This window comes from Schistocerca cancellata, chromosome 9 (genome assembly GCF_023864275.1).
Source record: "Schistocerca cancellata isolate TAMUIC-IGC-003103 chromosome 9, iqSchCanc2.1, whole genome shotgun sequence".
NCBI classification, from domain to species: domain Eukaryota; kingdom Metazoa; phylum Arthropoda; class Insecta; order Orthoptera; family Acrididae; genus Schistocerca; species Schistocerca cancellata.
Genome location: NC_064634.1, coordinates 201,635,975 through 201,659,699, shown reverse-complemented (window position 1 = coordinate 201,659,699; position 23,725 = coordinate 201,635,975). Strand labels below are relative to the sequence as shown.

At 45.5% G+C, this 23,725-nt stretch overlaps 1 non-coding gene across 1 annotated transcript; it reads right to left on the bottom strand.

The window, feature by feature from the left end:
- Positions 1-22,991: 22,991 nt before the first annotated feature.
- Positions 22,992-23,066, bottom strand: Trnal-caa (transfer RNA leucine (anticodon CAA)). The gene has a single exon. It is a non-coding gene; the product is annotated as a tRNA-Leu (tRNA).
- Positions 23,067-23,725: the final 659 nt, after the last annotated feature.

Below are 23,725 nucleotides of genomic sequence, written 5' to 3'. Positions count from 1 at the left end.
GAGTTGCACTTTTGTCACGTTGAACGATTCTCTTCAGTTGCCGTTGGTCCCGTTCTTGCAGGATCTTTTCCAGCCGCAGCAATGTCGGACATTTGATGTCTTACCGGATTCCTGATAACACACGGTACACTCTTGAAATGGTCGTACTGGAAAATCCTCGCCTCATCGCTACCTCGGAGATGCTGTGTCCCATCGCTTTCGCGCCGATTGTAACATCACACTCCAACTCATTTAAATCTTGATAACCTGCCATTGTAGCAGCAGTAACTGATCTAACAATTGTGCCAAACAGTTGTCTTATATAGGCATTGCCGACCGCAGCACTGTCTTCTGCCTGTTTACATGTGTCTGTATTTGAAATAGCATGCCTGTACCACTTTTTTTGGCTGTCCAGTGTACATTCTCATTAAACACAAATGGAGTCTGCCATTTCCATTTTCATACATTTCTATTCATGTTTAATATGAGCACAGGTCAAATCCATTGCAATGTTGTTACGCGGTGTTCTCGAAGTCTGCACACATCGTCCTTCACCGCAATCTATTGGCCGTCGCAGTAGATGCGAACGCGTAATATTGGCACTCCGAAATCACTTTTCAGTAAAAACGCTGTCACAATTTGGTAGATTTCTTAAGTTTGCTGGGGTCAACCCAGGGTGATGGGGACCTACTATTGCAAGGAGCCCATTCAGGGCGATGTTTGAAAAGGCCAATGATGTTTACAGCATTCGACGGCCTCACATATCGTCTACCATGCAACCACAACATTGGCTGCTGATGGCTACAAGGGGTGGGACTGGAGTTATCCAGTGGTGAGAACAGCATGAGGGTGCGGAGCGTAATTGACCTGCTTGATGACGAGTAACTCACAACAGTGCTAGTGGTGTTTATATAAAGCAGAGAAATGGCAGCAACAATAAACAAAGCAAACATTGCCTTCTGTCTGTAACAATGGTTGTCGAAGCTGAGTTTTCATCAGAAAGGAACCAAAGGAATTTCATGGAGAAAAACGTGGCAGATGAAATATTAGTCTTTCCACAGGATGGATCAGTGAAATGAGTGGTGTCGTATACGCTTGACTATGCGGACAATGTACAAGGGGAGTGTAATGATGACTATACGTGTCTGAAACTGGTATCGAAGCATGTAGTTACTTATGCTTGTCGAACAAGGGGCCATAAGTCCCGTCTCTCGTGACACGTAGGAAAGGATAATGGTTGTCCAATGAGCGGGTACTAAACCTAATTACGTACATGGAATATCATCCGAAGCACAGGAAAAACAGTTACGAACAGATTTCGAGTAAGTCCGCAACAATATGAGCGTGTAATGCATAAGAAAACCTATGGGCGCATTTGTTATAAAAACTAGTGTTCGCGAGTTTCAAGGATGTTAGTTACAATTTACAGGATGTGTATGATAGTGATCTTCTACATTATGCACATCAAATTGCTCGCTACATAGATTACAGTGATCTCAAGGGCAGCGGTGGATGATTGCTTAACTTCAAACAGTGTTACAAAACTGGAAGATGTAAGCTAACGAAATTTCAAACGGGGTCAGTTTGATGATGCACAGCAAACTGCGAAATCGGCCCGAAAATTAGTAGATGAGATAAACGAACTTAACGCATCATTCAATATTGAATTTCTTTTCAATTCCGACCAATCTGGATTTGAAGAGAAAATGTATGTGAGAGAAACTGTGGAAATTAGAGGTACCAAGAGAGATGTATCGAGACCAGCTAACATCACTGCATTAGTGCACTCGCATACAATTACGATTCTTTCTTGTGCGCGTGATTTTGCAAGGGCAATAGGGAATATTTATGTCACAGCCAGCAAGATTGGGAAAATGGGCCTAAGAGAGCTAAAACTATGGTATGAGCACTGCTTCTGGCCAGTAGCTGGTAAAAAGGTTTTGCTCCATTTCTGGTCTGCGAAGAAAAATCGTACTCCTTTAGAGCAAACTATCGCTCCTGAAAAATGTGACATACCTCCTGGAGCCAATGGACAAATTCAGCCTCTGGGTGTTTGTTTTATTCGTGCCTATGAAACACATTATCGCACTATCTGTAGTTACGCCTTAAAGGATCGCCAATTCCACGATAAGCTGCACATCGGGACTGTTTCACATTCGGCTACATGCCATCACATTTTGTTTATTCTCATCACCCCATTGCACCAAGATACGAGGCATGTTTTTTAAGTACCGTTTTGAAATTTAAAAAAAGACATGCTAAGATATCTCAATTTTATTTTTACATGAAAGCCTGTACCTTAATCTACTTTCCTACATAATTTCCGTCAATATTGAGGCACTTGTCATAACTTTGTACCAGGTTTTGAATACCCTTCTCATAGGAGTCTGCCGCCTGACTTGTTAACCACTAGCCGGCCCGTGTGGCCGAGCGGTTATAGGCGCGTCAGGCTGGAACCGCGCGATCGCTACGGTCGCAGGTTTGAATCCTGCCTCGGGCATGGATGTGTGTGATGTCCTTAGGTTAGTTAGGTTTAAGTAGTTCTAAGTTCTAGGGGACTGATGACCTCAGATGTTAAGTCCCATAGTGCTCAGAGCCATTTGAACCATTTGTTAACCACTGCATCACCACTGTTTTGACTTCATCATCTTGAAAACGCTGACCGACCAGGTGTTTCTTCAAGTGCAGGAACAGATGGTAGTTACTGGGCGCCAGATCATGGCTGTACACAGGATGATCTAGAGTTTCCCATCGAAAAGATGTGATGAGATCTTTGGTACGATTCGCCACATGCGGGCAGGCATTGTCTTGCAGCAAAACGATGCCCTTGCTCAACTTCCATGGACTGTTGCTTTGATTCTGGTGTGACGTATGCCACCCATGTTTCATCACCTGTAACAATTTGGCCTAAGAAATCATCACCGTCGTTGTGGTATTGCTCAAGGAAAGTCAATGCTCTGTCTAAATGTTTAGTTTTGTGCACAACATTTTCAGTGCCCAATGTGCGTACAGTTTTCGGTAATTCAAGTGCTCGGTCACAGTGCCATACAAAACTCTACGAGAAACATTAGGAAAGTCATCTCGTAAGGAGGAAATAGTAAAGCGTCTGTTTCCTCTCACCTTATTGTCCACTTCCTGCGCCAAACGTTCATTAACGACTGAAGGACGCCCACTCCGTTGTTCACCATGCACATTTGTGCGGCCATCTTTAAATACTCTCATCCACTTTCTTACTATTCCATCACTCATAATCTTTTCTCTGTAAACTGCACAGATCTCACGATGAATATCGATCGCTTTTAGGCCTTTAGCACTAAGAAATCTTATAACAGCCCGTACCTCACAGTCGGCGGGACTCACGATTATCGGAGGCATCTTAAACACTCAGTACACAACGTAAACAAGCAAGACTGTAATGGCGTCAGTGCTAGACAACAGATGTAGGTACCCAGTGCGCATGCGCAGAAGCCGACCGCAGCGCTGCGGCCGCGATGTGGCAAAACGCTACTTAAAACACGCCTCGTAATTATATGGGCACTCTTCAAGAGTGGATACCCAGCTAAACACCCTGTACGGCACGTAATATCCAAGGATTTCACCTTCAAATTTGATGGTGCGAACATTTGTGATCACTGTGGCATGCAATTTTTCTCTCGGAGTTCATCGTGCAAGTTGATGGTTTGGGTTGATTATTTCTTGAATTTCGACTATGTTCATTTCGTGAAGTGTAATACATACATCCTATAGAAGATTGATATCTGCACCTCGCGCACACTCATCTTCTGTACCCCAGGCGATGCACATGGTGAGTAATTAGCAGATACTGTATTTCCTTTCACAATTGTTAACACAACACTGTCAAATGAGCCTTACTAAAGACTGTACTTGCGACTTCGCACTCAAGGAGCTCCTTATCACTCGTTGTGAAGTTCCTCCTCCCGCTGCGCCTTTCCAGCCACGAATCCTCACACTGCTCAACCGCCTCTTGACAACAGTATCACTTGCTGGACGCAATCGGCGCTTCGCTATCGATTCTTGGCCTATCCTCGATCTGTTTCATTGAAATGTGCTTATCTGTAAGTAATGGACCATGGATCGCTTCGAAAGTGTTCGCGAATGTTGTCGGCCTCCTTCATGTCAGTCATCCACATCCCATGCTGGCGTAGTCACTAGTTACGGGGTAGCTACTAGTAACGCTGCTTTCGAAGTGTTACTGAGACATCTCTGTAGTCATGATAATTGCTGTGGAATGCAGTGGGTAAGCTTTTAAAACTATTCTAGGGGGGATGTGCTGACGTGATGTAATTTGGGCAAATATAATTGTGGCACCTGGTATAAACTGTGTTTAAAAATTACTGTGATGAATAAACATCGTTAAACGTATCGAAATTGATTAACCCAGTGGTAGAACCCTTCTATCGCTGCGTAACATTTTTCATAAGCCCGCCTTGAGAAGGTTCGTATTCATTTTAACGACGTTTCAAACCCGCGTCCGTCGGTTGTGGTTTAGGTTTACCGTGATTTCCCTAAATCGCTGCCGACATGGTTCCTTGAAAGGGCGCGCGTGGTTTCCTTCCCTAATACGAGCTTGTGCTCCTTTTCTAACGACCTCGTTGTCGACTGGGCGTTAAACACTTATATACCCCTCATCCTCATTCCATTTTCTCTGGCATTGAGTGTGAAGAAATCATTGTTTGCGATTCCCTCCACGCCGCGCGTACGCGTACACACACATTGGAACAAACAAATGAACATCAAACTACATACAGGCACCACAACACAAACTAAAGACGAACGCAATACACGTAGCAGTAGTTGGCAGTACTGTGTACAATAGACACATAACCAGCACGCAGTGAAAGCGTTCAGTTGAAATTTGTTCCATATCATCAGAAATAGGGCACCCTGAACTTTACAGGTCAACTAAGTAGGAAAAAATGATCAAATGTGTGTGAAATCTTACGGGACTTAACTGCTAAGGTCATCAGTTCCTAAGCTTACGCACTACTTAACCTAAATTCTCCTAAGGACAAACACACACACCCATGCCCGAGGGAGGACTCGAACCTCCGCCGGGACCAGCAGCACAGTCAACTAAGCAGAACTCCAGGACGACACACATGGGATAATATCACAAAATCTTAAATGGAACTAAATAGTAATTTAACCTTATGAAACTTGCGCTACAAAATGTTATTTCTTCTTTAACAAGAGTAACAAAACATTGTAATGCAGTAACTTACCGGGAATCGATATAGGTCGCAATTACTACATATATAACACAAACACCCATTAAAAGCCACTCAAGATGCTTCGTAAAGATATAACACGGAACAGACAGCCTTTCATTTGTATGAATGCGTGGTCTCGTGGCGATATGAATTAATAAAATCTAGGGCTTCCAACCGTGTCAGGTGGCCAAAGTCCCACAAGACTTCGACCGAGCTCTTTTCGTCCATTGTCATTGGATGCGGCTGGAAGCTCGAGATTTTATTACGCCTTTCGTTTGAGTGCCAAGACTAAGTTCACAATACCTATATTTGGAAACCAAAATCATAATACGATTTTGACAAAAGTTATCAGTTTTCGATTACAAATCATCAAATTTAAGAACCGAAAAGTTTTGACAATGTCAGTACGAGAAGACTAGTGGTAATATGGCAACAGTAACAACTACTGTTTCCTTTGTTCGGTGCAATGAAAAATTTTGGAGAACGGAGCGACTGCAAAAAGAAGGGAAATCCTCTGCAATTAAATAATTTGTATTTCGTTTTGTAAATAAAAAAAATAAATAAATGAAATTGCGTAGCATTTTGTCAGGACCGAAGTATTATTTCGCGTCAATCTTAAGTTTTCCTATTAAGTGTTTTCGTGTTAAACTTGTTTCACTGTATTTAAATCATGTTCATGAAATGTATTAGCAGTTGCGAATACGTACAACCATCATCTGCATAGTGTAATGACGACAATGCAAATTTGTACCGGACCGGGACTAGAACCCCAATCTCCCACATGCCGCGAGCGATCGCCTTAGCCTCTTCTGCTGCCCGTGCACAACACACAGCCAGACCCAAACTTCCATATGACGTCGTCCATGTGTGACACCCTGCACCTGTACACATTATGTACACTACTGGCCATTAAAATTGCTACACCACGAAGATGACGTGCTACACACGCGAAATTTAACCGACAGGAAGAAGATGCTGTGATATGCAAATGATTAGCTTTTCAGAGCATTCACACAAGGTTGGCGCCGGTGGTGACACCTACAACGTGCTAACATGAGGAAAGTTTCCAGTCGATTTCTCATACACAAACAGCAGTTGTCCGGCGTTGCCTGGTGAAACGTTGTTATGATGCCTCGTGTAAGGAAGAGAAATGCGTACCATCACGTTTCCGACTTTGATAAAGGTCGGATTGTAGCCTATCGCGATTGCGGTTTATCGTATCGCGAAATTGCTGCTCGCGTTGGTCGAGATCCAATGACTGTTAGCAGAATATGGAATCGGTGGGTTCAGGAGGGTAATACGGAACGCCCTGCTGGATCCCAACGGCCTCGTATCACTAGCAGTCGAAATGACAGGCATCTTATCCGCATGGCTGTAACGGATCGTGCAGTCACGTCTCGATCCCAGAGTCAACAGATGGGGACGTTTGCAAGACAACAACCTTCTGCACGAACAGTTCGACGACGTTTGCAGCAGCATGGACTATCAGCTCGGAGACCGTGGCTGCGGTTACCCTTGACGCTGCATCACAGACAGGAGCACCTGCGATGGTATAGTCAACGACGAACCTGGGTGCACGAATGGCAAAACGTCATTTTTTCGGATGAATCCAGATTCTGTTTACAGCATCATGATGGTCGCATCCGTGTTTGGCGACATCGCGGTGAACGCACATTAGAAGCGCGTATTCGTCATCGCCATACTGGCGTATCACCCGGCGTGATGGTATGGGGTGCCATCGGTTACACGTCTCGGTCACCTCTTGTTCGCACTGACGGCACTCTGAACAGTGGACGTTACATTTCAGATGTGTTACGACCCGTGGCTCTACCCTTCATTCGATCCCTGCGAAACCCTACATTTCAGCAGGATCATGCACGACCGCATGTTGCAGGTCTTGTACGGGCCTTCCTGGATACAGAAAATATTCGACTGGTGCTCTGGCCAGCTCATTTTCCAGATCTGTCACCAATTGAAAACGTCTGGTCAATGATGGCCGAGCAAGTGTCTCGTCACAAACAACACGCCAGTCACTACTCTTGATGAACTGTGGTATCGTGTTGAAGCTGCGTGGGCAGCTGTACCTGTACACGCCATCCAAGCTCTGTTTTACTCAATGCCCAGGCGTATCAAGGCCGTTATTACGGCCAGAGGTGGTTGTTCTGGGTACTGATTTCTCAGGATCTATGCACCCAAATTGCGTGAAAAAGTCACATGTCAGTTCTAGTATAATATATTTGTCCAATGAATACCCATTTATCATCTTAATTTCTTCTTGGTTTGGCAATTTCAATGGCCAGTAGTGTAATTCGCTTGGAAGGCGAGAACATTTTTATTGAAAGTCGCTGCCTGACATAGGCGAATAAGTAGGATATTGCAGAGCCTATGTTGTAAAGGACGATTCAGAGTTCAGTTGGACATGCATACATGTACGTAGGAACATAATGCCGTACTTCTTCACAACACGGACGCTACAATACCCTGATTAATTCTGCCGTAATTGAAGGCACACTTAGTTAATACGATCGGCAATCTGTGTGCTATTGCCAAGATTAAGGGGAGTAAGATCTCTCGCTATTCTACATAATCGTTACAACAAAAGTAAACTTCCTCTGCATTTCAAACCTGGGTCAATAGTTGCAGAACAACACAAATTCAGCTACATAATCAGGTTGCTCAACGCGTCACATGGACATATCCAGGTAAATACGAGAGTTGGAACTTAAATAGTGGCAACAATTTATTCACAACCGATACAAAAGAGTTACATTTTTGCACCTGTTACTGCCCTTCAAAGTAGTCACCAGAGTTGTGTAGAACCCGTTGCTAGCGATGTGGAAGGCGTAGTATACCGTTAGCAGAGCCTGTTCTGTTGATGGTTCGGATGGAGCAGTCTGCTGTCTGTCCAATCCCTGGAACAGTTCTGAAGCGAATGCCACGAAGTGGTTCCTTCATCTTCGGAATCAAATCGAGTATCACGATGGGTTCCGCATGACTTGACGGAAATGCAGAAAAGGATGCGTTACGACGCTGCTCAGACGCACTTGGAGCGCTAAGGAGAGGCTTTCTTACGCCGTATCGTAACACTGGATGAGACATGGGCCACATCGTACGAGCCAAAACTGAAACGTCAATCCGACGACTGGCGTCATCATGGGTCGTCGCGAAAGTCGAAAGTGCGTCAGAGCCCCAGAGATTGTTCTACTGAATGGTATCTTCACTTTTACACTAGAAAAATAACAAATTCCTGTGCGTTCGTGTCCTCGACGTTCAACTATTGTAATATCGATCGAAAGAATTAGTGTCTTATTATTTCTACAGTTTAAAATTGTCACTCCATACACTCACGTAATGGCGGCAAACAAAGCACAGTCCGGACTGCTGCGGACACAGAACTCAAAACATTCATAGTGGGTTATTTAGTTACAAATAAAAGTTCATACACTAGTATTCCATTTAGTAAATTTTACTTTATATTTCTCCTTTGACCACTTATGACTACCTTTTACAATATTTAAAAGAACAAACCTCAGCTTATCTTCGATCTCATCCGCTTCATAAAACATAAAGAACAACATAAGAACGAAGAATTCCACAGACAATACAAAGCCAACACACTCCTTTAGGGGTATTACCTTTTGTTATGTTGTTATTCTTTGTAGGAAACTGTTTATAAAACAATAAAACATAGTGCTGTTATTTCACAATATAATAATATTTGACAATATAATAATTCACAATATAATAATAAGTCGTTTCTCATTTAAGTCATTTCTGGAAAAACACTCATTAATTCACAAGTCTCAAGCACTGTCCCATTCACTAGCGACACAAAATATTCGCGTTGACATTACAACGGTTATTAACGTATCAGGATTTGACATTTGTAATGGCTTATCTCATGCTTACACTAACCTGTAACCTTGCAATGTTAATCACTGAAATGTACACTCCTGGAAATGGAAAAAAGAACACATTGACACCGGTGTGTCAGACCCACCATACTTGCTCCGGACACTGCGAGAGGGCTGTACAAGCAATGATCACACGCACGGCACAGCGGACACACCAGGAACCGCGGTGTTGGCCGTCGAATGGCGCTAGCTGCGCAGCATTTGTGCACCGCCGCCGTCAGTGTCAGCCAGTTTGCCGTGGCATACGGAGCTCCATCGCAGTCTTTAACACTGGTAGCATGCCGCGACAGCGTGGACGTGAACCGTATGTGCAGTTGACGGACTTTGAGCGAGGGCGTATAGTGGGCATGCGGGAGGCCGGGTGGACGTACCGCCGAATTGCTCAACACGTGGGGCGTGAGGTCTCCACAGTACATCGATGTTGTCGCCAGTGGTCGGCGGAAGGTGCACGTGCCCGTCGACCTGGGACCGGACCGCAGCGACGCACGGATGCACGCCAAGACCGTAGGATCCTACGCAGTGCCGTAGGGGACCGCACCGCCACTTCCCAGCAAATTAGGGACACTGTTGCTCCTGGGGTATCGGCGAGGACCATTCGCAACCGTCTCCATGAAGCTGGGCTACGGTCCCGCACACCGTTAGGCCGTCTTCCGCTCACGCCCCAACATCGTGCAGCCCGCCTCCAGTGGTGTCGCGACAGGCGTGAATGGAGGGACGAATGGAGACGTGTCGTCTTCAGCGATGAGAGTCGCTTCTGCCTTGGTGCCAATGATGGTCGTATGCGTGTTTGGCGCCGTGCAGGTGAGCGCCACAATCAGGACTGCATACGACCGAGGCACACAGGGCCAACACCCGGCATCATGGTGTGGGGAGCGATCTCCTACACTGGCCATACACCACTGGTGATCGTCGAGGGGACACTGAATAGTGCACGGTACATCCAAACCGTCATCGAACCCATCGTTCTACCATTCCTAGACCGGCAAGGGAACTTGCTGTTCCAACAGGACAATGCACGTCCGCATGTATCCCGTGCCATCCAACGTGCTCTAGAAGGTGTAAGTCAACTACCCTGGCCAGCAAGATCTCCGGATCTGTCCCCCATTGAGCATGTTTGGGACTGGATGAAGCGTCGTCTCACGCGGTCTGCACGTCCAGCACGAACGCTGGTCCAACTGAGGCGCCAGGTGGAAATGGCATGGCAAGCCGTTCCACAGGACTACATCCAGCATCTCTACGATCGTCTCCATGGGAGAATAGCAGCCTGCATTGCTGCGAAAGGTGGATATACACTGTACTAGTGCCGACATTGTGCATGCTCTGTTGCCTGTGTCTATGTGCCTGTGGTTCTGTCAGTGTGATCATGTGATGTATCTGACCCCAGGAACGTGTCAATAAAGTTTCCCCTTCCTGGGACAATGAATTCACGGTGTTCTTATTTCAATTTCCAGGAGTGTATTACCTAGACAAATGTCGTCCCGAAATTTCATTACTCTTACATCAATTACTTTTTGGTGTTGCTGTTTTTAGCCGCCAGTGTAAAATGCACACACAGAATTTAGTAGACTGAATCTTTCTCAGAAAGAACTTTCGGTTGATGAAATTTGGTAGTTTCAGGAAGTTCTGAAGTTCAGGGAAATAGTAGTACAGAACGGGGTCAGATAGAGTTGTAGAATGTCCCCGATATATCTACACACTGAGCAGGCAACAAAGGAAATAAAAAAGAAATTTTGGTACGGAATTAAATCTCAGAGAGAAGATAATTTTTAATGTTTACTGACGATATTGTGGTTCTGTCAGAGACAACAAAGAACTTGAAAGACAAGTTGAACGGAATGGATAGCGTCGAGAAAGAAGATAAGGTGAACACCAATTACAGTAAAACAAATAAAATTGAGAGTATTAGAGTTAAACCCGACGTTTCTGTGGTAATCAGTACAACAGTAGTAGTAGTTGTAGTAGTAGTAGTAGTAGTAGATAGGTAGGTAGGTTTGCTATTTGAGCACCAAATAATCGTGATGCAGAGATGGTAAGGCTTTCACAAGAGGCTAAAGTATGGAGCTGCCTAAAATCATTTTTCGGAACGACGACGACATATTACGGCGGATAAAACTGTGCCCGCACCTGCGGCTAGAAAATCAACAGTCAATGTCTGGAATGATAATTTAGTACCAGTGGTACACGGTAACTACATATAATTTACATAATCCTTGTATTAAGAAGACCAGCAATAAAATATGAAACGATATGAACATAGAAAACCCTCAAATTAAATGACACTGTATAATCTGAACTGAGTCGAGAACACAAAAGGTTTTGACAGCTGCATTTGCCTCATCAGCGTATTCTAGAAACTTATTTCAAGTTCGTTTAAAAGAGTGGTTGGATGCGGTTTCTCCACGCTAGTCTATCCTGTGAGAACTTGTTCATCTTTTCATCACTACTATAATCTACATCGATTTGAACCTGCTTACTACATTTGAACCTTGGTCTTTGTCTACATTTTCAACCACCACACGCCACTCCATTATCAAACTGACAATTCCTACAGCCGATTTATGTTTGATACCAATTAATCTCTTCCTTTAGTCAAGACGTACCATTAATTTCTTTTTTCCCCAGTTCGATTCAGTACCTCTCAATTATCACACCTATCCGTACAATCTTCTGTATCGTTCTAAAATGCCGCATTCTGAAAGCATCTACGCTCTTCTTGTCTGAACTGTTCGTCAACGTTTGACTTACGTAAAAGGCTACAGTCCGCCCAAAATAAAATAGCTTCGAAAAAAAGGTTTTCCAACACACAACTCTATATTCGATCTTAACAAAGTTCTCTTTTTTCAGAAATGCTTTTTTTGACACTCTGCATTTGATGTCCTCTCTGCTGCTTCCATCATCTGCTACTTCGATCCCAAACAGCAATAGCATTTCTAATCCCATCAGCATCGCCCGGTTTCGTTCGCCCACATTCCATTAAACTTGTTTTACTTTTTCCAATGTTTATCTAATACACACCTAATATCGTGTCGGACCTCTTTTTGCCCGACGCAGTCCAACAACTCGACATGGCATGGGCTCAACAATTCGCTGAAACTCCCCTGCAGATACATTCAGCCATGTTGCCTCTATAGCAGTCCATAGTTGCGAAACTGTTTGATGGGATTCGTATCGGGTGCTCTAGGTGGCTAAATCATACCATCAAATTGTCCAGAGTGTTCTTCAAACAAGTCTCGAACAACTGTGGTGCGATGACATGGCGCATTGTTGTCCATAAAAGTTCCATTGTTATTTGGGAATATGAAGTCCATGAACGGTTGATAATGATCACCAAGTAGCCGAACGTAACCGTTTCCAGTCAATGATCTTGGACCACAGGACCTTGTCCATTCCACGTAGACAGCTCACACAATTACAGAACCACCACCAACTTGCACAATGCCTTGTTGATAAATTTGGTCCATGTTCTCATGGGTTCTGTGCCACACTGGAACCCTGCTATCAGTTCTTACCAAGTGAAATTGGCACTCATCTGACAAAGTCGCGGTTTTGCAGTCGTCTAGGGCCCAACTGGTATGGTAAGAGAGGACAAGTCGATCTCTCATTACTTCCCATAATCAAAGCTACTCTTTAATGTTGATTTTTGTGAGGCGACAGGAAGTTATTAACATGACCAGACATTGATGGGAGCATGTACGTTGTTATTTGCAAGCAGGATCTTTATCGTGGCTTTCCTTCGAATAGTATTTTCTGTAGTTGAGAACAAGCAGGTAGTTTGGTCATTTAACAGTAAATGTTGTGGTGCTTATTTGGACCTTGGAATCCATGTGCAGCTATTAGGGAAAGTAACATCTCTAAGAACTTACCTCTGGCAGGATGCTGGTCCCAAGAATTTCTCTAACCAGTGTGCAGATAATGTTTTTGGGCAAAGAGGCGCAAAAAACAGCCTACCTGGACCTATCTGCTAGGCGCCTGTAGCCACGGCAGAGGTAGCGGCCCGAGAAAAATCTGTGTGTGTGTGTGTGTGTGTGTGTGTGTGTGTGTGTGCGTGTGCGTGTTTGTTTGAAGTTTACGGGCGCTAAACAGCGTGGTCATCAGCGCCCAAACGCATAAAAACAGGAACACATGCAGTGAAGGGACTAAGACAAACAGCGAACAAGGAGAACGGCTAAAAGACACAGACCTGACGCAGTTCCAAATCCTCACACACAGAGGCAAAGCAAGAGGAGAAGGGAGAAAAATCTGTCGTCCGGTCAAGGCGATTCGACAGCGACATAAACGCCCGTTGTGAACAGGGATGGCGACCATAAAAATTACTTAGTTCCCATGTTCATCACGGACTGGACACTATTGAGGAAGCTGTAAGGTGAATTCGTCCCTCAAGCTGCAGAGTTTTTTGGGAAGCCTCAGGCCTTCAAAACAGTATTAGAACGGAATGCAACGTTATAGCAGCTCTGAAATGGTCATTGTTGGGACACACGAGCATTTCTCTTAGTTTAGCTGAGGCTCTGCTCAGACGAGCTGCAGTGTTTGGGCTGTCCAGATAATGATCTCCATTACAACTGTGTTGTTCACTTTAGGGTTAAACAGTAGTCAAATCACGATGCCTAACGTGGCTGTGTGGAAAAAACAAGTCAGGAATTGGCTGCTTCTCCAGAAAAGAGGAGAATATTATTAACTTCGATTAGGATTGGCCAATGGGTAGAGCAGAAATGTTTGAAGGGATTCTAGAGATGGGCAAAACTGTTCTTTTCAGAGATTGGATCAGAACTGTTCACTCCCTGAAATGAATTAGCTCTTTTTCATGACTCACCACTCATTTACAATAGAAAATAAATGGAAGGCACATTGCCCTTTAAACTTGGTTTATTCCAGTACTATACCTGTATTTTGATCTTATTTGATCCTATTTTGAAGTAACACAGATAATGAGTAAGAATTTTGTATTGTTTATTGAAATTTCCACGATATGACAAAGTTTTTGATTATTGATTTATTTTGCACTATCGTGGTTTTTTGGGTGATCGGAAAATGTTGTAGCTTGAGATTTACATTAACAATATATTTGGCTATAATGTATTAAAATTTCATTTACCTCATACAAATACATTGCAAGCCATATATTTTTAAAGTGAACGTTTCCTTCCGAAGACGCCTAAAATCGCAAAATCCGTACCAGAATAAGAAAAAAATATATAAATTTGACTGTAAAACGAAAGTGCTGCATATAGCCTTACGCAGAATAAAACAAAGAAAATATTGGTGTATCACATTTTGCGATACGTTTATCGGTTCGCTCGTAATTAAAGCGTAAATTCGAGTGTCCATAATAAAAATCCTATAGTAAGAGGAGTCGTCAGGAACCTAATCTAATCAGTTTAAACGAATAAAAATAAAATAAAAACAATTGATGTATACATAACATAATAATGTAATATACATAGCGGTATTACTACGAAGAACAATATCCAGTAGGGACGAACTCCGATGCAGAGGCGCTGAGTCGAGCAGGTCGAGCCGCGAGCTGTATTACTGCGTGAGCTGAGACCGCAGAGACCAGAGTGACACCTGAGTCGCTTTGCTCAATGCTCTGGCTAGAGTCGAGACGGTGGGGTGAGCGTTGAGCGGGCGAGTTCCGAGGGTGGGGGTAGCGGTGAACTCACCCGCTCCGAGACAAATCGTCCGTTCCCTTGCGAGCAGGTTGTTGCAAGTAGTTCCTATGTTATCCGCTAGGTGGCTCTCTGTCCTGTTGCTCGCATCAACTGCCCAGAGGGCAGGACGTGCGACTGAAACGATCGCCGACTGAGTGCGATGCGAAGTTAAGCTGCGCCAGACACTGGCTGCACGTGGCAGACGACGCACAGAGACGGCACGGCATATGTGAAACACAAAATCCAATGGGGCACTGCACAATGCAGGCAGCCAAGGTAGAAGCAGGGCAGAGGCCGGCGCTGGCTGTGTTGTGTGGCGTGCACTGTGCTCTGACCAGCAGAGGCGCTGGTGATATGCTCCGTCTCTCTCTCTCTCTCTCTCTCTCTCTCTCTCTCTCTGCCGTGGGAAACGTTTGGAGCTACCGTTCTTTTTTCTGAATCACTGATTGTTCACTCCTTTGAAAGATTCAACTCTATGAATTAGTTCAAGAGCGGATCCCCCATCTCTAGTGGATTCACGTGACTTGCACGAAACCTTGTGGTGGCGACTGCTAGTGTGCTTTTGTGGAGTTTACTGAGGTTTGATAGAAAGTGAGGAGAGGAAAAACTGGATCTTCGGATTCAGACTCCGATCTGGAGAGGATTCTGGTCTTCTGAGTGATTTGCACCTCGGACACTTTTCCCTGGTGGTGACTTAACTTGTACAGACAGTTCAGACCTCAGTTGTCTCAGACCACTCGCTGGTCAGAGGGCTATCTTATTCATGACAGATCTGCTGCCTTGACGTTTGATCTCCTTGTGCACACTGCTATATAAGTGAGTCAAACTGGCCCCTGGTATGACCGGCAGACGAGTGTGTCACATGCTGGAATCTGCCGAGATTTCAGGCCTCCACTAAGAGTGATTGCGATCCATCTAACAGATCGCCAGCCATGGCTTTGCATATTTTGTGCCCGCGATATCGAGTTGGAGGTGCTGCACAGTGCTGCTCTGCAGATGCTTGAACCTTGATCATCGCCTCCGACAGCGCTACACATTGAGGAAGGGGTATCGTGTTGCTGCTCCAGCTTGTTAGGACAAACAGCATCACAGTCGCGCCACGTGTTCTCAGCTGCTCCAATGTAGTACGGGGTGTTCAAAAAGTCTCTCCGCAGTGCCGTGTGATTGTTAGCCGCGCGTGCCGTCTGCCGCAGTGAATATACCGAAATGAAACTCAGTGAAATACAAGTTATTAATTTATTGAATATTTATTTTTACTTTCAAATTTTCACATTAAGTGTTGAAAGTGTCCCCCTCCCCCCTTGTTGTTGAATATACAATTCAATTTGTCTAATCATGTTTCCAAAAACAGGTTTGCCCGCATCTCGTGGTCGTGCGGTAGCGTTCTCGCTTCCCACGCCCGGGTTCCCGGGTTCGATTCCCGGCGGGGTCAGGGATTTTCTCTGCCTCGTGATGGCTGGGTGTTGTGTGCTGTCCTTAGGTTAGTTAGGTTTAAGTAGTTCTAAGTTCTAGGGGACTGATGACCATAGATGTTAAGTCCCATAGTGCTCAGAGCCATTTGCACCATTTTGGAAACACAGGTTTGTTTATCAAATCTCGCACAGTATCGCGATGTGGGAGTGTTGTCTCCGGGAAAACTGAATTAAATGTTTGACGAAGTGAAGCTGTGTATTTTCCGCCAGCTTTGAACACTTGTTCGACTAAAAACACACGTTCTTAATTGGTTAGCATTTTAACAGCGACAAAAACGAAACAAACGAACAAAAGAACTAAACTTAAACGTTCACGTCAACACGTAACGACACGCACCAACGATACTACTGACGCTGGCTGAGATAAACGAAACCGTAGAATGTTGGGAGAGTAAACTTGGAGGGAAGTAACCCAGACAAGCGAACGATCATACGGCGCTGCGGAGAGACTTTTTGAACACCCCGTATAACTTCTGTGTAGAATAAATCCATAAAAATCTATTCAGATTTAGATAATTTCTGACTGCATTATCCATGTTTTGAACCATAGGAAATAATCAGACAAACGTTAGTCTCTGCCAACCAGTCGCCAACGAGTGGAGTGTTAACTATTTGTTGCATCTGTATGCGTTGCCAACAGTTCATGACGTGTTTGCCATGGTGCTTTGCATGTATTGTTGTCCTATTTTATAATCAATAAACGAGTTGCATAACTTTTATAAAAGATCAATTCCGTGTTGATACATTAATCACCCAGTAACGATTGACTATAATGAAGGCAGTGCCACCATTTCGTTAATACTATTTCAGCATTCAATTTCGTTTAGATTCTGATAAATGTGACAACCTTTGATGATGCAGGCCAACAACAAGCACAGTCAAAGGGCAAAAAACCAATGTAGCAGACGCATGGGCCATGTAGTCGAGTGGAAGGCTTACTAGTTAAAGTGATTGCTCTCAGAGCGTATACTCATAGTCGCCTGTAGCTTTTCAAATCATACCGCAAGTCCAGTACAGTGTTGCAATGGTCGTGAGCCCGGGAGAGGCGCTGCAGGCGACGTCGTGATGTTAGCAAAAAGGTCCTCGCCTCTGTCGTCTGCTGCCATAGCCCATTAACGACAAATTCCGCCTCACTGTCCTAATGGGTACGTTCGTCGTACGTCCCACATTGATTTCTGCGGTTATTTCAGGCAGTGTTGCTCGTCTGTTGGCAGTAATAACTCCACACAAACGCCGCTGCTCTCGGTCCATAATTGAAGGTCGTCAGCCATTGCTTTGTCCGTGGTGAGAGGTAATGCCTGAAATTTTGTATTCTCGGTAGACTCTTGACACTGTGGATCTTGGAATATTGAATTCAGTAATGGAATGTTCCATGCGTCTAGCCCCAACTACCATTCCGCGTTAAATGTTAATTGAAACTTCCTGGCAGATTAAAACTGTGTGCCCGCCCGAGACTCGAACTCGGGACCTTTGCCTTTCGCGGGCAAGTGCTCTACCATCTGAGCTACCGGGCTGAGAGTCGTGCTTCGGTAGCTCAGATGGTAGAGCACTTGCCCGCGAAAGGCAAAGGTCCCGAGTTCGAGTCTCGGTGGGCACACAGTTTTAATCTTCCAGGAAGTTTCATATCAGCGCACACTCCTCTGCAGAGTGAAAATCTCATTCTGGAAACATCCCCCAGGCTGTGGCTAAGCCATGTCTCCGCAATATCCTTTCTTTCAGGAGTGCTAGTTCTGCAAGGTTCGCAGGAGAGCTTCTGTAAAGTTTCGAAGGTACGAGACGAGGTACTGGCACAAGTAAAGCTGTGAGTACCGGGCGTGAGTCGTGCTTCGGTAGCTCAGATGGTAGAGCACTTGCCCGCGAAAGGCAAAGGTCCCGAGTTCGAGTCTCGGTTGGGCACACAGTTTTAATCTGCCAGGAAGTTTCATATCAGCGCACACTCCGCTGCAGAGTGAATATCTCATTCTGGAGTCTGTTAATTGTTCAAAAAATGCTCAAATGTGTGTGAAATCTTATGGGACTTAACTGCTAAGGTCATCAGTCCCTAAGCTTACACACTACTTAACCTAAATTATCCTATGGTCAAACACGCACACCCATGCCCGAGGGAGGACTCGAACCTCCGCCGGGACCAGCCGCACATGTTAATTGTTGTCGTGCGGTCATAACCACGTCGGAAACCTTTTCACATGTATCTCTTGAGTGCTCCGCCAACGCAATGCTCTTTTATACTCTGCTTACCATATAGTACCACGATCTGTATGTGTGCATATAGCTGTTCCATGAGTTTTGTCTCATAGTACTCAAATTACCTTCAAAGTCTTTCATAATTCTGGAAGAGGTGGCATTGTCATCGGCTAATCGCAAAGTTTGTTTTTTCTCCGTGAAGTTTAACTCCCTTCCCAAATTTCTTCGTGGTTTTCTTTCCTGCTTGCTGAAGATGCAGACTAAATAACATTGAGGATAGGCTACAAAACTGTCCCATTCTCCCCTCAGCTACTGCTTCACTTTCAGGACCCTTCCTCTTATAAACGGCGATTTTGTTTCTGTAAGAGTTGTAGATGACCATTCACTGCTTATACCTGTTTCTTGCTTCTCGTGTTCCTTCATTTTTCCGGAATTCAGACTAAAGAACACGAAGAGAAAATTCATCAGTTCCTGGACTATCTCAGTTCCATTCATGAGAACATCCAATTTACTGTGGCATTGAAAAAGTCCCAAAACCTCTCGTGCTTGGATGTTGTGTCTCACCGTAAAACTAACACGACACTGGAGCTTCCTAACAGATTAAAACTATGTGCCGGACCGAGACTCGAACTCGGGACCTTTGCCTTCCGCGGGCATGTGCTCTACCATCTGAGCTACCCAGGCACGACTCACGACCTGTCCTCACAGCTTCAATTCTGCCAGTACCTCGTCTCCTACGTTCCAAACTTCACAGAAGCTCTTCTGCGGTAGAGCACTTGCCAGCGGAAGGCAGAGGTCCCGAGTTCGAGTCTCGGTCCGGCACACAGTTTTAGCGCCAGGAAGTTTCCTATCAGCGCACACTCCGCTGCAGAGTGAAAATCTCATTCTAGCACATTGGAATATTGCAACTTTCGCAGCCGCCACACACATATCTTTACCTGCGAGCGGATAACTGTCAACATCTTGCACAGATCTGTATTGTTCTGGATACATCTGTACGTGAGGCATTTTGTTGCTGATAAGGGAGGACTCGAACATCTCAGTCTTTGAAGGTTATGGGTATCTACCATGGAAGATCCCACAGGGCTTTGCGTTTCGAGGCGGGTCTAGAACCTCAAGAAGTTGTGTTACTGTGGTTTGTTGTGTATCGCACGTATTATACGTTCAGCTCAAGAACGTTGCGCAGAATATCGGCGCTATGCGCGCGCCTGGTACAGCCTGGTAGATCGGTCGTGTCCGACCACTGTATACGGGCAAGCCACGTTATAGGCTACGAGGACGTCCGGGTTGTAACATTAGTTTCATCCTTCTGTGATTCCATTTTCAGGGAAGCTGTTAAAATACGATTTACAAATGATTTAATTAATCGTGATGATGGTTTTAACTTTAACAAATTGTCGAATCCGGCACTGTCAATAGTTCACTCTTGATTGACAAGGTTACTGTCTCCCTCCCTACCAGGATTTTTGACAAAACTTCGTTCTCAGAGGGGTGATGGTCGCATCCATTGCATCTGATCGAATGTATCCACACACCACTATGTATTGTTTAATTAACCACTAGGCGTCACGAGAGGCTGACACGCAGTATAAATGGTAGCCGGGAGTACTGTGTTCTCAGTAGAGAAGCAGAATGGGTCTGTCAGAAGAGCTAAGTGACTTCGGACGAGGACTGAGTAACAAAACCTTGAGGAACATTTGAACCTTGTAAAACTGTCCAATTTGACTGTTGGTCAGGTGACGGTGAAGTGTAAATTAGCCCTGTGCACATGCTCAGCTGGTGTGCCCTGCTTGTATATAAGGTAAATGGGAGCTTATTACCTTCTGTCTTTACGTCTCGCTTAAAAAAATGGCTGAACGGTTCACTGCCCAAATGTTAGCAGACGTCAGTGTGCTTACGGCTAAGCTGCCTCATTTCTATGGACAAAGTGATGCACTGTGGCTGTTAGTGTTAGGGTCAAGGCGTGCTCAGATAGTGTCATGACTATCGCGACAGATTGCAGTGAGCACGAACTCCGGATTGGAGTTACTGATTGGCACAAACTTCCCGTATGGTATTGTTGGCCGGGAGGCCCCATTCGGGGCAGTTCGGCCGCCGTATTGCAAGTCCTTTTTAGCTGACGCCACTTCGGCGACTTGCGAGTCAATGACGATGAAAATGACGAAGGACACACAACACCCAGTCCCCTGCCGGCAATCGGACCCGGGCCCCCTGCGTGGTAGGCGGTAACGCTAAAGCTTCGATGATCCTTTGCGACAAGACTTGCTTGGATCAACCGCATGCACAAAGTAGCATGGAGAAAGCTATCATACGCGCATACCTTAAGAGTCTTGCCTGGTAAGGGAGCGGCAGAGTTCTTGTAAGTCTGACAAGGGGAAGGCCTCAGACACGGCCAACCGATTCGGCTCAAATTTGCCATGTCGCTTGTGTACAACCTAAAACGAAGGAATCTGAGATTATGGGTCAACATCCCCGCGTTTTTGAGAAAATCATCCCTAAAGTTTATGACGAGCAGTCGACCCAAAATTGGAGGGATCGATAGATAATTGTAAGTAGAGCATTTTTCATCAACAGGTATGGGGTCCGAAAACGCATACTTCTCCAGAAACTTTTATAGCTGTAGCTTCTGTACCCACATTGTAAACGTTTTTCGCTGACAGTACCGATAGCGCAACGGGCCAGCATGGTAGCTCAGTGTGTTCGGTCAGAGAGGCGGTTGGCCTTTGTAACAAAAGAAAACTGAGTGGAACTATCAATAAACGAACTTGAACGGATGTCATGTGACGTCCGCAACGACCAAACACAGGCCAAGGTAACTGGCTGGGAATTGTACAATCGCACGGATGCAATAGCTATTCACAGCATAATTCATAACCAACATTCAGCCCCGATTTTTCCGGCAATGATACCGTATACGTGGTGCGCATCAAAATTAATTCCCGAAAAAAGACATATTTTTAAGTGTAAACCAAGTTTGGTTTCCGCCAACTCTTCGGAAGGAACAGTGCAGCTGTCGAAAGATTGCATTCATTAGACGTTCTTGGTGCCATGAGTATATTTGTTTCGATTGTTTATATGACATTTACCATCCGTCTAGTTGTTCGAAGAAAAGTTAAGACACGTAACAGTGACAGGAAGAGCGACTGTAAAGTAACATTTTAGTTGTTTACTGTCCCAATAGGTTTGAGAAATTCATTTGCCTGCCTTTTTATTATAATTCCTTATTGATTTACTTACCTTATTAATCCTCCTATCCCTATCAATTGAGATATGGAAACGTACAAACGAAATGAGTAACATCCGCTTGGTTTCTTCGAAATTCAAACACGGTGTTTCGCATTCCCAGCCAATTACCTTGGCCGTTACGCTATCGGCGCTGTCGGCGAAAAGCGTTTAACATGTGGGTACAGAAGCGGCAGTTGTAAAAGTTTCTTTCCTCGATTTCTGGAAAAGTTTGCGTTTGCGGACCCCATACCTGATTATGAAAAATGCTCTATTTACAATTATCTATCGATCACTCCAATTTCGAGTCGATTGCTCGTCATAACCTTTAGTGGTGTTTTTCTCAAAATTGTAAAGGTGTTGAACCAAAATATCATTGAGTCCTTCCTTTTTGGGTTGTACACAAGCGACCTGGCAAATTTGAGCCGAATCGGTTGGCCGTGTCTGAGGCCTTCCCCCTGTGAGATCAGTAGCTAGTAGCTGGACGGGTACTCCAGCCCGCGGCGGTCCCCACAGAAGCCAGTGCCGGGTGTAAGCACACTCGTACGGCTAACCGCCTCACTACGAGCTACAGCACAGGTACGAACAGGTAGACAGACGCTGCTCGCGGCCGGTTATAAATCGTGAGCCGCCTGATGGGGCTGCCGGAGAAGTGCCCTAAATTGCAGGGGAGCGCCGCTGTGTCAGGAAACAGACGTCAGCGGCCTGATTAAATTAACGTGAGCAGCGCCGTTCGAATTACGCATTCATGAGCTGGCCGGCCGTCTTTGTGTCGGCTGCCTGGGAAGGCGGGCGGCCTCTGGCGCTCGCAGGGGCGTAGCCGACCTTCCCTACTGTCGTCTGCGTGGGAAGCTGGCGTTGCCGCCACGCGTGCGTCGCGGTTGTAGCCAATGTGCTCAGAGCAGCTCCTGAGACACCGTAGGTAGTGTAAACATGAAACCTCTCCAGGCAATAACGCTGTCTACCGGATCGGGGGTCGTGTCCGAAACTTGGCTTCCGCGGATACTGCTCTTTTCTAATGAGATACGCAAGTACGAAGGATGATTCGCCCCTCACAGCTTTACTTCCTCCGGAAGTTCTCCTGTAGGGCGTATCTGATCAAAAGTATCCGGACACCCTTGTGTAATGGGTGATCGACAAAAGACGTCAAGAGAGGACGACTCGATAGTGCAAAAACAGGCGGGGAGTATTGCGTTGTCAGTAGAGCAGAACTAACAGAAGAATGGCTCGGTCAGGAGACACTTGTGACTTCGAACGTGGACTCCAAACCAACAACATAATAGAAATACATGAAGATCCAACACCTATCTATTCTGAAACTTCCTGACAGATTAAAACTATGTGCCGGACCGAGGCTCGAACTCGGGACCTTTGCCTTTTGCGGGCAAGTGCTCTACCAACTGAGCTACCCAAGCACGACTCACGCCCCGTCCTCACAGCTTTACTTCTGCCAGTACCTGTGAGGACGGGGCGTGAGTCGTGCTTGGGTAGCTCAGTTGGTAGAGCACTTGCTCACGAAAGGCAAAGGTCCCGAGTTCGAGTCTCGGTCCGGCACACAGTTTTAATATGCCAGGAAGTTTCATATCAGCGCACACTCCGCTGTAGAGTGAAAATCTCTTTATGACCTATCTATTCTGTCTATCGCTTGAGCCTGGTCCCGCAGGTACGCAGGGTCAGCCATCGTTAATCGGATTTGGCATGTTAATGTTTTAAGGTGTGGCCGGATGCCCTTCCTGCCACCCCCCCCCCCCCCCCCCAGGGACGGAATTAGTGTACCCCAACTGTCTGCGTCGAGTGTATGACTCTGAGCACTATGGGACTTAACATCTATGGTCATCAGTCCCCTAGAACTTAGAACTACTTAAACCTAACTAACCTATGGACAGCACACAACACCCAGCCATCACGAGGCAGAGAAAATCACTGACCCCGCCGGGAATCGAACCCGGGAACCCGGGCGTGGGAAGCGAGAACGCTACCGCACGACCACGAGATGCGGGCGCGTCGAGTGTAATCCAAGGAACAGTGCAAAAGTGTTCAGATGTCTGCGAGCCGTGTAACTGAGGCGGAACATG